This window comes from Geotrypetes seraphini, chromosome 3 (genome assembly GCF_902459505.1).
Source record: "Geotrypetes seraphini chromosome 3, aGeoSer1.1, whole genome shotgun sequence".
Classification (NCBI taxonomy): domain Eukaryota; kingdom Metazoa; phylum Chordata; class Amphibia; order Gymnophiona; family Dermophiidae; genus Geotrypetes; species Geotrypetes seraphini.
The window spans coordinates 338,235,391-338,247,568 of record NC_047086.1 but is presented as its reverse complement, the minus strand read 5'-3'; positions in this window follow the sequence as shown (position 1 = coordinate 338,247,568).

Here is a 12,178-nt window from a genome sequence, read left to right as displayed (position 1 = left end):
GGCACACTGACTTATCCAGTCTGATTTTCAAAATATCTGTAATAATTATACATGAGATAGCTTTGCATACACTGGAGACTCACTGTAGGGAAATCTAAGGGCTCCTTTTACGAAGCCGCGTTAGCGGTTTAACACGCATAATAGCGCGCGCTAATTTGCCGGCCGCGCTAGCCGCTACTGTCTCCTCTTGAGCAGGCGGTAGTTTTTCGGCTAGTGTGTGCTAAAAAGGTGCGTGCGATAAAGCCGCTAACGCGGCTTCGTAAAAGGAGCCCTAAGTCATGCATGGTCATGGTTGCAATCCTGAAAACCCAACTGGCTAGCTATGCCTCAAGGAAGATTCTTCAGGCTGAAGGGGACAACAGGTACGAGGGGGCATTCGGAGAAACTGAAGGGAGATAGGTTCAAAACGAATGCAAGAAAGTTTTTCTTCACCCAAAGGGTCGTGGACACTTGGAATGCGCTACCGGAGGAAGTGATCAGGCAGAGTACGGTACAAGGATTCAAACAGAGACTGGACGGATTCCTGAAGGATAAAGGGATCATGGGATATTGAGAAAGCTAACCAGAAAATAAGTATAGAAACCCAGGTCGTGCATGTGCAAGACCGGAGGGCTAGGAAGGGAAACCAAGGCGGCATGGGGGCCCCTTCTGGTGATTTAGACAGGTCGTGACCTGTTTGGGCCGCCGCGGGAGCGGACTGCTGGGCAGGATGGACCTATGGTCTGACCCGGCGGAGACACTGCTTATGTTCTTATGTTCTTATGAAAAGGTTGAGAAACATTGCTCTAGCTTAACTAATTTTTTTCCATCCAAAGCTGGGACGACTTCTGAACGTGATCTCGCCAGCCTTACTCATGATTAAATTAGACTTTCAGAGTTATTCTTGGTTGACAATCACTGATTTTCATGTTAAAAAAAAAAAAGTAAGCAGTTGACCTGGGTTGTATTCTCTTGGGAAGCACAACTGCTTGGAGTGTGATGCCGTATACGATTTGATAGCAGCTACAGTGTAACAGCTCTGTCCTGGAGTACCCCCTTGTCAGGGGCCAGCAGTAGTGGGGGAGAACTCTGCAATGTGCTGACAACCAGTTTTTCTGAACTGAACAGAAGCCCCTTTAAGAAAACGGGAGTTGGCGGTAGATCTACCACATGATTAGACCAGTCACATGCAACTCTGGAGACAGGACTAGCTTGATACTTTCCTACAGCTCAGCAAAATAAAAAGGCAAAATGTGGAATAAAATATTCCCAAGAGGGGGGGGGGGGGGGAAATACACATAGCAAAGCTCAAAAAAAAAAAAGAATGTCAGCACTCTTTCTTATACTGAATCTGGCTATTGTAACTTCAGTGATTGATTTCTGATATACAAATATGTAGACTTTTTAAATATACCCTTGGGCAAACTGAGCTTTTTCTTGGCTCTAAATAGGAACTAATTCATAAAATCCTATTATACTCATCATTCAAATTGAGGTCAATTTAAACTCTAGATGGTGGAAGTGAATGTGAGTATGAGAAAATAAGTTTCTTTCTCTTTGAAAGAACCCTGAATGGGTGGAAACTTAATACTCAATATTCTGAGGCTTGTTCCTGTTTATAAATAGGTAAAAAAAGAGAAATTACCTCCAGTGTCATTTTGGTGGTTCTATATATTGTATTTAATTGGAAGTTAATTCACAGAAATATTATAATGAGTATGCCATGTAATCCAAGAATGAAGAAACTGATATAAACCTTTTCATAAGAACATAAGCAATGCCTCTGCTGGGTCAGACCTGAGGTCCATCTTGCCCAGCAATCCGCTCATGCGGCGGCCCAACAGGTCCAGGACTTGAGCAGTAATCCTCTATTTATACCCTTCTTTTCCAGCAGGAAATTGTCCAATCCCTTCTTAAATCCCAGTACTGTATTCTGCCTTATAACGTCCTCTGGAAGCGCATTCCAGGTGTCCACCACACGTTGGGTAAAGAAGAACTTCCTGGCATTTGTATTGAATCTGTCCCCTTTCAACTTTTCCGAATGCTCTCTTGTTCTTTTATTTTTTGAAAGTTTGAAGAATCTGTCCCTCCCTACTCTCTCTATGCCCCTCATGATCTTGTAAGTCTCTATCATATCCCCTCTAAGTCTCCTCTTCTCCAGGGAAAAGAGACCCAGTTTTCAGTCAGTATGTACAACCAGTTTGAACAGGACCTCTTTTGGATGTTCAGAAGTCTTCAGATCCATTCACTGGAAGCGGAACTTGGCTAGATAAACCATCAATTTGACCCTTTGTGGCTATTCTTATCTTTTTATGTGTGTAATGCAAAATGGCAAAAGTCACTACTCATACTTGATTTTCTCCATTTCTTAAAACCTCAATGCTCAAATGAAGCATGCTAATAGAAAGGGTTTGTTAATATATTATTATCCAGGAAAGTTTCTGGGTTTCAGAACTTACAACAGCAGGTCAGACCTGTGGATCCCAGTTTGGTTCTAACTTGTGAAAGTTACAGCAGGCTCATGGTGAAGCAAGAGAACCAGGAAAAAAGCCAATTCAATGAAAGTCACTTGTTCCTCATTTGACTCCATTATACGTACATAAGAACTGCCATACTGGGACAGACCAAAGGCCCATCAAGCCCAGTATCCTGTTTCCAACAGTGGCCAATCCAGGTCCCAAGTACCTGGTAGAAACCCAAAGAGTAGCAACATTCTATAGCTGACATTGTGATGCCATAATGCCTTATTCTACCAATGCCTAAGAACCAACCTCATTAGTGATGTCACAATGGCTTGATTATCCCTATACTTGGCTCACATAAGAACTGCCATACTGGGACAGACCAAATGTCCATGAAACCCAGCATCCTGTTTCCAATAGTGGCTAACTCAGGCAGTGGTGTAGCAAGGAGTAGCACCCAGGGCAGTGGTGCCCCACCCTCGCCCTCTTCTCCGCCCCTTTCTCCTTCCTGGCCCCCCTCCACCGTACATGCACCCCCCCCTTCCCCTCCCTCATACCTCTTTCATTTTCCTGGCACGAGAGGAATCACGAACTTGCTGCACACATCGTGTCTGCTCTCCCTCTGGTGTCATTTCCTAGGTGCAGGACCTGGAAGTGACGTCAAAGAGAGCTGACACCGATGCAGGCAGCAAGTTCGTGATGCTGCTCAAGCCAGGAAAATTAAAGAGGTATGAGGGAAGGGAAGGGGTGCATGCATGCAGCGAGGGGGGGAGCGAGAAGAAACAGGGCAGCAGAGAGGAGGACGGGAGCTGGTGCCCCCCTCCCTGCTCTTACTACACCACTGAACTCAGGTCCCAAGCACCTAAGCTAGATCCCAAGTAATAAAACAGATTTTAGGCTGCTTATCCTAAGAATAAGCAGTGGATTTCCCCAAGCCATCTCAATAATGGCCTATGAACTTCTCTTTTAGGAAGTTATCCAAACCTTTTTTTAAACTCTGCTAAGCTGATTTCACCACATTCTCTGGCAATGAATTCCAGAGTTTAATTACACATCGTGTGAAGAAATATTTTCTCCAGTTTGTTTTAAATCTACTACTCAGTAGCTTCATCGCATGCCCTCTAGTCCTAGTAGTTTTGGAAAGAGTGAACAAGCGATTCACATCTACCCTTTCTACTCCCCTTAGTATTTTATAGACCTCTATCATATCATCCCTGAGCCATCTCTTTTCCAAGCTGAAGAGCCCTAGCTGCTTTAGCCTTTCCTCACAGGGAAGTTGTCCCATCCCTTTTATCATTTTCATCGCCCTTCTTTGTATCTTTTCTAATTCTGCTATATCTTTTTTGAGATAAGGCAACCAGAACTGCACACAGTATTCGAGATACAGCTGTATTATAGAGTGATACAAGGGCATTATAATCTCTTCATCTTTGTTCTCCATTTCTTTCCTGATAATTCCTAACACTCTATTTGCTTTCTTAGCCACCCGCTGCAGATTGAGCTGAGGGTTTCAATGTATCCTCAATGATGACACTTAGATCCATTTCCTGGGCAGTGATTCCTAACATGGAACCCTGTATTATGTAGCTTGTACTGTATAGTTCAAGTTCCTCTTTTCCACATGCATCACATTGCAGTTGCTCGTATTAAACATCATCTGCCATTCTAATGGCCACTCTCACAAGGTCCTCTTGTGATTTAACAACTTTGTGTCATCAGCAAATGTAAGTATCTCACTAGTTATTCCCATCCAAAGAGATAGCTGAGTGGACATATGATTGAAGTCTACAAAATCCTGAGTGGAGTAGAACGGGTACAGGTGGATCGATTTTTCACTCCATCAAAAATTACAAAGACTAGGGGACATTCGATGAAGTATTTCAGGGAAATACATTTAAAACCAATAGGAGGAAATTTTTTTTCACTCAGAGAATAGTTAAACTCTGGAACACGTTGCCAGAGGAAGTGGTAAGAGCGGATAGCGTAGCTGGTTTTAAGAAAGGTTTGGACAAGTTCCTGGAGGAAAGGTCCATAGTCTATAATTGAGAAAGACATGGGGGAAGCCACTGCTTGCCCTGTATCGGTGGCATGCAATATTGCTACACCTTGGGTTTTGGCCAAGTACTAGCGACCTGGATTGGCCACCGTGAGAACGGGCTTCTGGGCTTGATGGACCTTTGATCTGACCCAGTAAGGCTATTCTTATGTTCTTAAGTGCCAACATCTCTGGCTATGCCACTGCAGTCTGGTTTTCAGGCTACCTCTGATGAATATACATGATATACTGGCCAAAAAGTCTCCCTTCTGGAATGGGTAATCTGATAACCTGGTCACCCTAGATCAGTGTTTCTCAACTCGGTCCTGGAGTACCCCCTTGCCAGTCAGGTTTTCAGGATATCCACAATGAATAGGCATAAACTTGATTTGCATACACTGCCTCCATTATATGCAAGGCCTCCTGGCTCCCGCTCTCTCTGAAAGAGGAAGTGGAAGCCAGCAGAGGCCTTAAACATACATGGATGTTCAAAGACCTATGGTGGCCATGATGCTTTTTCTATAGATATTGACTTTTGCATCAACCGGAGGAAGGGAGGTAAGACACTGAACACCTCATAGGGCAAGGGAGAAATGGAGGAAGGAAAGGAAGGAGCCAGAAAGAAGTTGGACACTTTAGAACAGTGGTCTCAAACTTGCAGCCTGGGGGCCACATGCGGCCCGCCAGATACTATTTTGAGGCCCTCAGTATGCTTATCATAATCACAAAAATAAAATAAAACAGTTTCTTGATCATACGTCTCTTTAGCTATAAATGACAATATTATTATTAAGACTTAGCCAAAAGGAAAGATTTATAAACTATAGTTTTACCTCATGCAAAATTGTCATTTCTTTAATAAGACATTAATTATTTTTTTCTGCGGCCCTCCAAGTACCTACAAATCTAAAATGTGGTCCTGCAAAGGGATTGAGTTTGAGACCACTGCTTTAGAAGGAGAGGGAAGGAGAGAAAGAGACACAGGACACCCTGGGGGAGGGGGAGGTAGGGAATGGAAGGAGAGAGATACTGAATACAGCAAGAGGGAGAAGAGAGGGAAAGGAAGAAGAGCAAGAGATGCTGGACATACGGAGGGGGTCGGGGGGGGGGGGGGGTCGGGATAGAGGATGGAGAAGGCACACAGCTGAATGTTTACCTAGGAGCCAAACATACTCAGGCCAGTTCTGTTGATTCACCTGCTCTACAATCCATTCCTTCATCCCTACCTTGCTTTCAGCATCATTCCCCTCCTCAAAACCTCTCCATTCTCCATTTTAATTGTAGGCAGCATACCTTCCAGGACATGTAGCAGAAGTGCTTTGAAACCCTGGGAGCTGTTTTATTTTTGTCTCATGTACTGCTTATTCCATTGCTAAATAGTTGTTTCTGTTGACAGAAGATCAGATCCCTATCCTCTTTGCCTGCCAGCTCTCTGTAATCTGCAGGGAGAAAGGGAACAGCAGCAGCTACTATGAAAATTACCCCATGAGATAAGGTTTGCCTTGCCCATCAAGATCACAAGTCGTATGCTTGATCTAGATTTTATAACTTGCTTTTCTAAGCCAAAACTCAAGAAGAGTTACCCACAGTAGGAAATGTAAGCTATATTATACTACAATATATTTTTTTAATATACAGGACAATATTAAGCCTGCGGCAGTCAACATTTTGGTCTTTTTATTTTTTATAATGTTGACCACTGTTGTCTGAATTAGACCCAGATATTTAGTGTCAGGCCTAATCTTGCTACAAGCAATGAATATCTGGGTCTTTGCAGGCTCCTGAAAGTTATCTGGATGTGACTGAAATTCAGTGCTCGTACCCAGATGACAAACTGGGCAGTGTTAGGCTAGCTTCCTCCCCACCCCCACTCCCCTTGATTCTATGGCATAAAAAATGTTCAAATTTGCATGCCCAAATTTTGGGTGTGATCCTGAGATGCACGCACAACTAAATTGGGTAACGAGCCAATTACTATCAACTATTGGGTGCTAACCATTATTAAAGTTAATTGGCACCAATTTGGATTTGCACACACACTGCGCTTTTTTATGGATTTATTTAAAACATCCGTATGCAAACAAGTCCTAACATTCAAGACTAACACATCACACTTAATTTACATAGTACCATAGTAAATGACGGCAGATAAAGAAATGAATGGCCCATCCAGTCTGCCCAATCGTACTCTCTATATATATATTAATGATTTAATTTAAATTGTTCTTTTTCTTAGATATTTCTGGGCCAGAAACCCAGAGCTCTGCCCAGTAGTGTGCTTAGGTTCTATCTACTGGAGTTTCCGTCAAAGCTCACTCCAACCCATCTAAACCATATCAGCCATCAAAGCCCTGCCCAGCCCATCCTCAACTGAATGGTCATATACGGGACATAGGCCATGCAAGTCTGCCCAGTACTGGCCTTAGTTCTTCAATATATACCCATTATTTTCTGATTAGAGATCCTCTGTGTTCATCCCATGCTTGTTTGAACTCTGTCACCATTTTCCTCTCCACCACCTCCCTTGGGAGCACATTTCAGGCATCAATCACCCTCTCCATAAAGAAGAATTTCCTAGCATTACTCTTGAGTCTACCACCCCTCAACCTCAAATTATGCCCTCTGGTTTTACCATTTTCCTTTCTCTGGAAAAGATTTTGTTCTAAGTTAATACTTTTCAAGTATTTGAACATCTGAACAGTGGCGTAGTAAGGGGGGGATGGAGAGGGGGGCGGACCGCTGGCACCACTCCGCCCCCCCATGCCATGCTTGCACCCTCCCTTCCCCACCACCCCAGTACCTATTTAAAATCTTCACCAGTACAAGCAATTACTTCCAGCCTGCTGCTCGTGCTGGCTTGGTTCCCTCTGAAATCACTTCCAGGTTTGCAGGGCCAGGAAGTGATATCAGTGGGAAAACCAGCACAAGCATCAGGCTGGAGAAGCTGCTCGTGCTCACGCTGGCAAAGATGTTAAGAGGTATGGGGGTGTGAAGAGAGGGCACGAGTGTGGTGCAGAAGGAGGGGGGAGTAGAGAGGAGGGCACGGGGGTGTTGGTGCAGAAGGTACAGGGGGACAGAGAGGAGGGTGCTTGGGGGTGCCTCGCTATGCCACTGTATCTGAATCATATTCCCCTGTCCCTTTTTTCCTCTAGTCTAGGGTATACGTATTCAGGGCTTCCAGTCTCTTCTCATACATTTTTTGGTGCAAACCTCCTGCCATTTTCATCACCTTTCTCTGGACCGCTTCAAGTCTTCTTATGTCTTTTGCCAGATACTTCCTCCAAAACTCAACATAACTCCATAATAACCAGTTAAAAATAAAATACAGTCAAACCTCGGTTTGCGAGTAACGTGGTTTGTGAGTGTTTTGCAAGACGAGCACAACACTCCTGCAAACTTTGACTCACAAAGTGAGCATTTACTCGATATGTGAGCCCCCAAGAACCGGCTTCGCCCCTCCCTGCCCGCGGCCCAAACCCTTACCTCGAGTGGACAAGACACCGGCATGTAGCACCAACCCACAGGACGTGCCTGCCGCTTATCTCTGCTGGGCTGCTGTGGGGCCTTGAGCATCTGCACATGCTCAAGGCCTTCTGGCTCCTACTTTTTTCGAGATTCTGAATCTCATGAGAATCTTGGAGAGGCCCCATGTGCAGATGCTCAAGCCCCACAGCAGCCCAGCAGAGATCAGCAGCAGGCGTGGCAGGCTCTTTCAGCACCAGCACATCCTGTGGGTTGGTGCTGCGTGCCAGTGTCCTGTCCACTCGAGGTAAGGGTTTGGGCCTGTAGAAGGATTTATGGTTCACTTAGCAGTATTATAAACACGTTACGTCTCTGTTAAGTTGTCTAGGGAAAACCATAACCTCTTATTCAAGTCCAAATATCATGGTCTAATTATACGACACAAAACCCAGGCTAATGAGAAATATCTTTATTATGAAAATAGAAAAATATAATTCACAAGCCAGCTGCAGAATCTAAGTATTGTTCACAAAATATCTGATTACACAAATGAAACTCAGTACATAATTATCACAATCTAATGGTTAGACAATTGAGTGATTCTACTTGTTAAATTCACACTAAATAATTCCTTATAATAATAATCCCTGATTAGCCAATGATTATATTATCACCAATGGAGCTTTTCAACCCTTATCCTTTATCACAAGTGATCCTTATCTAACCCAGCTGATAAGAGTATAAATCCCGTATTCTCATCTTAGGGTCAGCCACTCAGACGAAATTAGGTGGAAGGGAAAACTTCTTGGTAGCTTTGGTAGACGTCAGGAATCTGGTTGTTAAAGGTACACGTGTTGACAATCCTTGATGAGGCTATAAATCATCCGCAAACAAGTCCCGTTCCGTGCTGAGTTCAGAGCCGTTTTAAATGTCTTAATTGCTTTCTCTTAGGCAGAGAGTCACACGAGGTATCTTACAGGTCTAATTATTGAAAGAAAAAGTTTACATTTAGAACATCTGTGAGCAGATCTGAGCTTCCCCGGACCTTATCACAGACTAACTAATTAATTAATTAGCCGTCTTTCTTGCATCTCATCAGATGACCTCCTCGGACCAATCCAGAAACAAAACTTGGATGAATAATCTTTCTGTGAAAAGTATCATATAGGCTGGTAGATCCAGGGCCGTTAGACAGATAAGAACAGGATAATTTCTTCAAGATTCATACTGTCCCATTTTGAAAGCACAGATGAATGTCCTTGTATAGCATCATTCTGGTACATACCCATAATGCATCAGGCAGAAACAGCAAAGCTGTGTACTCCTTGCTTCTTGCAAAATTCATGCTGGAAAGTTTCTTGTGCTCAGCAGAAAGATATCTTGAGAATGGTTCAGGCTTTGATGACATCAGAGAGGCCTAACCCACAGGTGTGAATACGGAAATATCCCTACAGTCCCCCCTCTTGAAGGAGAAATAACTTCAATGGAGTCTATTTCACCCTCAACCTAACTAATTAGGAAAGGATCGCCAAGACCCAAGGTGATATAAAAATGTATAAACATAAGCAATACCATATAAATCAGCAATAAATCAAAGATATCAATAATCAATGTATAATAATTATAAAGGCAAGGGCAAAATATGTGAACCCAGCCAAATAAATGATAATAAAATCACTGATAAATGGCAATATATGATAAAATCAAAAATCATAACTACTTAGCAAGGCACAAAAGGTATGCCAAAGCCAAAGTTAAGACAGATAGTTCATAAACAAAAATACGGCTAGCAAAATCACTCCTTCATAGCCGCAATGTAATCATGCATTCTTAAGTCCGTATGTGATGGTTTCTGACGAATAAGACGTCGAATCCGGATGGCCTCATAGAGTGCAAAAACAGAGAACCCAAATAAGAGAACCCACAGGATGGCAAAAATTGGAATAACAACAGTGATAAAAAGATCAATACTGCGGGTATCAACAACTTCATGTACATTGGAGGAGCCAATATGAAAGTCCTCAACATGAAGCTTATCATTATCAACTTTCAGTTCAATGCTGTGGGAAGGCTTTGTCAACAAATATTGTTCCACTTCAAGGGTAAAGTTGATGGAATGTCCACGAAAAACATCTAATATTTCCAATTCAGTTTCAGTAGGAGTAGAGTCCAAATGGAAAAGAGAAACATCGAAATAAGATATGCTGGAGCAGGATCTGGAACGGGAAGAACAAGAAACCAGGAGAATCTTGAAGGACCACACGGGACTGCGGACCAGGATCGGTCACTTTGGTAACAACTCCAATCAGCAGGACAACCAGGAACAGCATCGGCAGAACTCGTTTCACCATCTGAAAAACAGAAAAGAGAGAGAACAGCCTAGGCTGTTGCTAGGTTAATGTCTTCATCACAACAATGGTTTCATCCTGGGAAAATTTACTGGGATGACATGGTCTCAGTTGATTAATGTGGACCCATTTAAGGACATCTGCACCTGGAGAATTTGATGTGATGCAAATTTGATAGGCCACAGGTGAAGCTTTTTCCACTATAGGGAATGGACCATGCCAACTTGGCAAAAATTTACATTCTTTGGTCTTGGTTTTGCCAATTTGGTATTCCTTTGTGGTAGTCCTATGATCATAATAGGCTTTTCTACCTTTAGCAGCAGTTTCCAGATTTTTCTGGGCAAAGGAAAATGCACCCTGTAAATGTTTACGTAAATGGGTGACATATTCATGAGCAGTAGTAGCACTAGAAAGATTTACATCATTAGTTCTATACAACAAAAGAATTGGTAATGTCATTTCTCTACCTGTCATCATTTCAAAAGGCATCACCCCCGTAGACCGGTGAGGCGTGGCACGAATAGCCATCAGTACAAAAGGTAACTTCATGTCCCAATCCTTACCAGAGGTAGACACATACTTCTTCAGGATTGTGATGATGGTACGATTCGCTCTTTCCACTTGTCCCGATGATTGAGGGTGGTAAGCTATGTGCAATTTACTTTTCACTCCGAGCATCTTCCACATGTGTCGCATCACATCCGCAGTGAAATGTGATCCTTGGTCTGAGTCCACTCTCATGGGCAAACCCCACCTACTGAACACATGATTCAGTAACAAGGTAGCGGTAGTCTCTGCCGTACAATTGGGTGCAGGCAAGCACTCAATCCACTTTGTAAACAAACAAGTGACAGTCAACATATACTTATTACCTTGGGAGGAACGGATCACTGGGCCGATCCAATCAATCTGGATGTCGGACCAGGGCATGACCAAACCCTTCTTTCTCAAGGGTGCTCGGTGAAGTGGTGTAGAGGGTTGAAATTGGCAACAAGTCAAGCAACCTCTCGTATATAACTGCACATCTTGCCGCATATGAGGCCAGTAGGCCACTTGCTTCAGTGTCTCATATGTAACTTCTTCACCTCTATGTCCAGCACAAGGTTCATCATGGGCATGTTGCAACATGATTCCTCGATATGCACGGGGTACAACCCACTGCACAATACCATGCTTACTCATCCGAGTGAGCAGGTCCTGGTGAATCGAGAATTTCTCTCTGGAGGTGTAGAGTATCCTCAGTTCTTCATCCTTCTGATCGTCTTCAGACAATGGATGATCCTGTGGATTCTGTATGAAGTGATAGAACTTTCCCAGGATAAGATCTGTCTTCTGAGCAGTTACAAGATCAAAGGAAGGGATATCATTACCCCACTGCACTACAGGTGTTTCAGCTACCTGTTTCGCTTGGCGTCGAGTAATAGCATGTATCATCGAGAACAACTCTTCAGGGCATTGCCATAGTTCACCTGACAAAGCACCTTCTTTAGCCAGTTGATCCGCAAGGTCATTTCCGATCTTGTCATCACTATTAACCTTGGCGTGACCTTTCACTTTCTTCCAGTAGATGTTCATGTCATTGTCTCGTACCAATTGATCTAAGGCTAGAATCAAGTCGCCATGATGGACAGGCTTTCCTTTGGAATTTAACATGTCCTTCTTTTTCCACACGGGTAAGTGAGACACAAAGTTCTGACGCACATAGTCAGAATCTGTACAGATAATCAGTTCTGGGATCCCCTTCTGTACCGCATACTGTACAGCGACCAGAGCTGCTACAATCTCTGCATATTGGTTGGTTTTAGCACCCAATCTATACTTCAAGGTTTCCATAGGTGTGTCGACATTCCACACTACACCTACTCCTGCGACCAGAGTATGGGTCGAGGCCT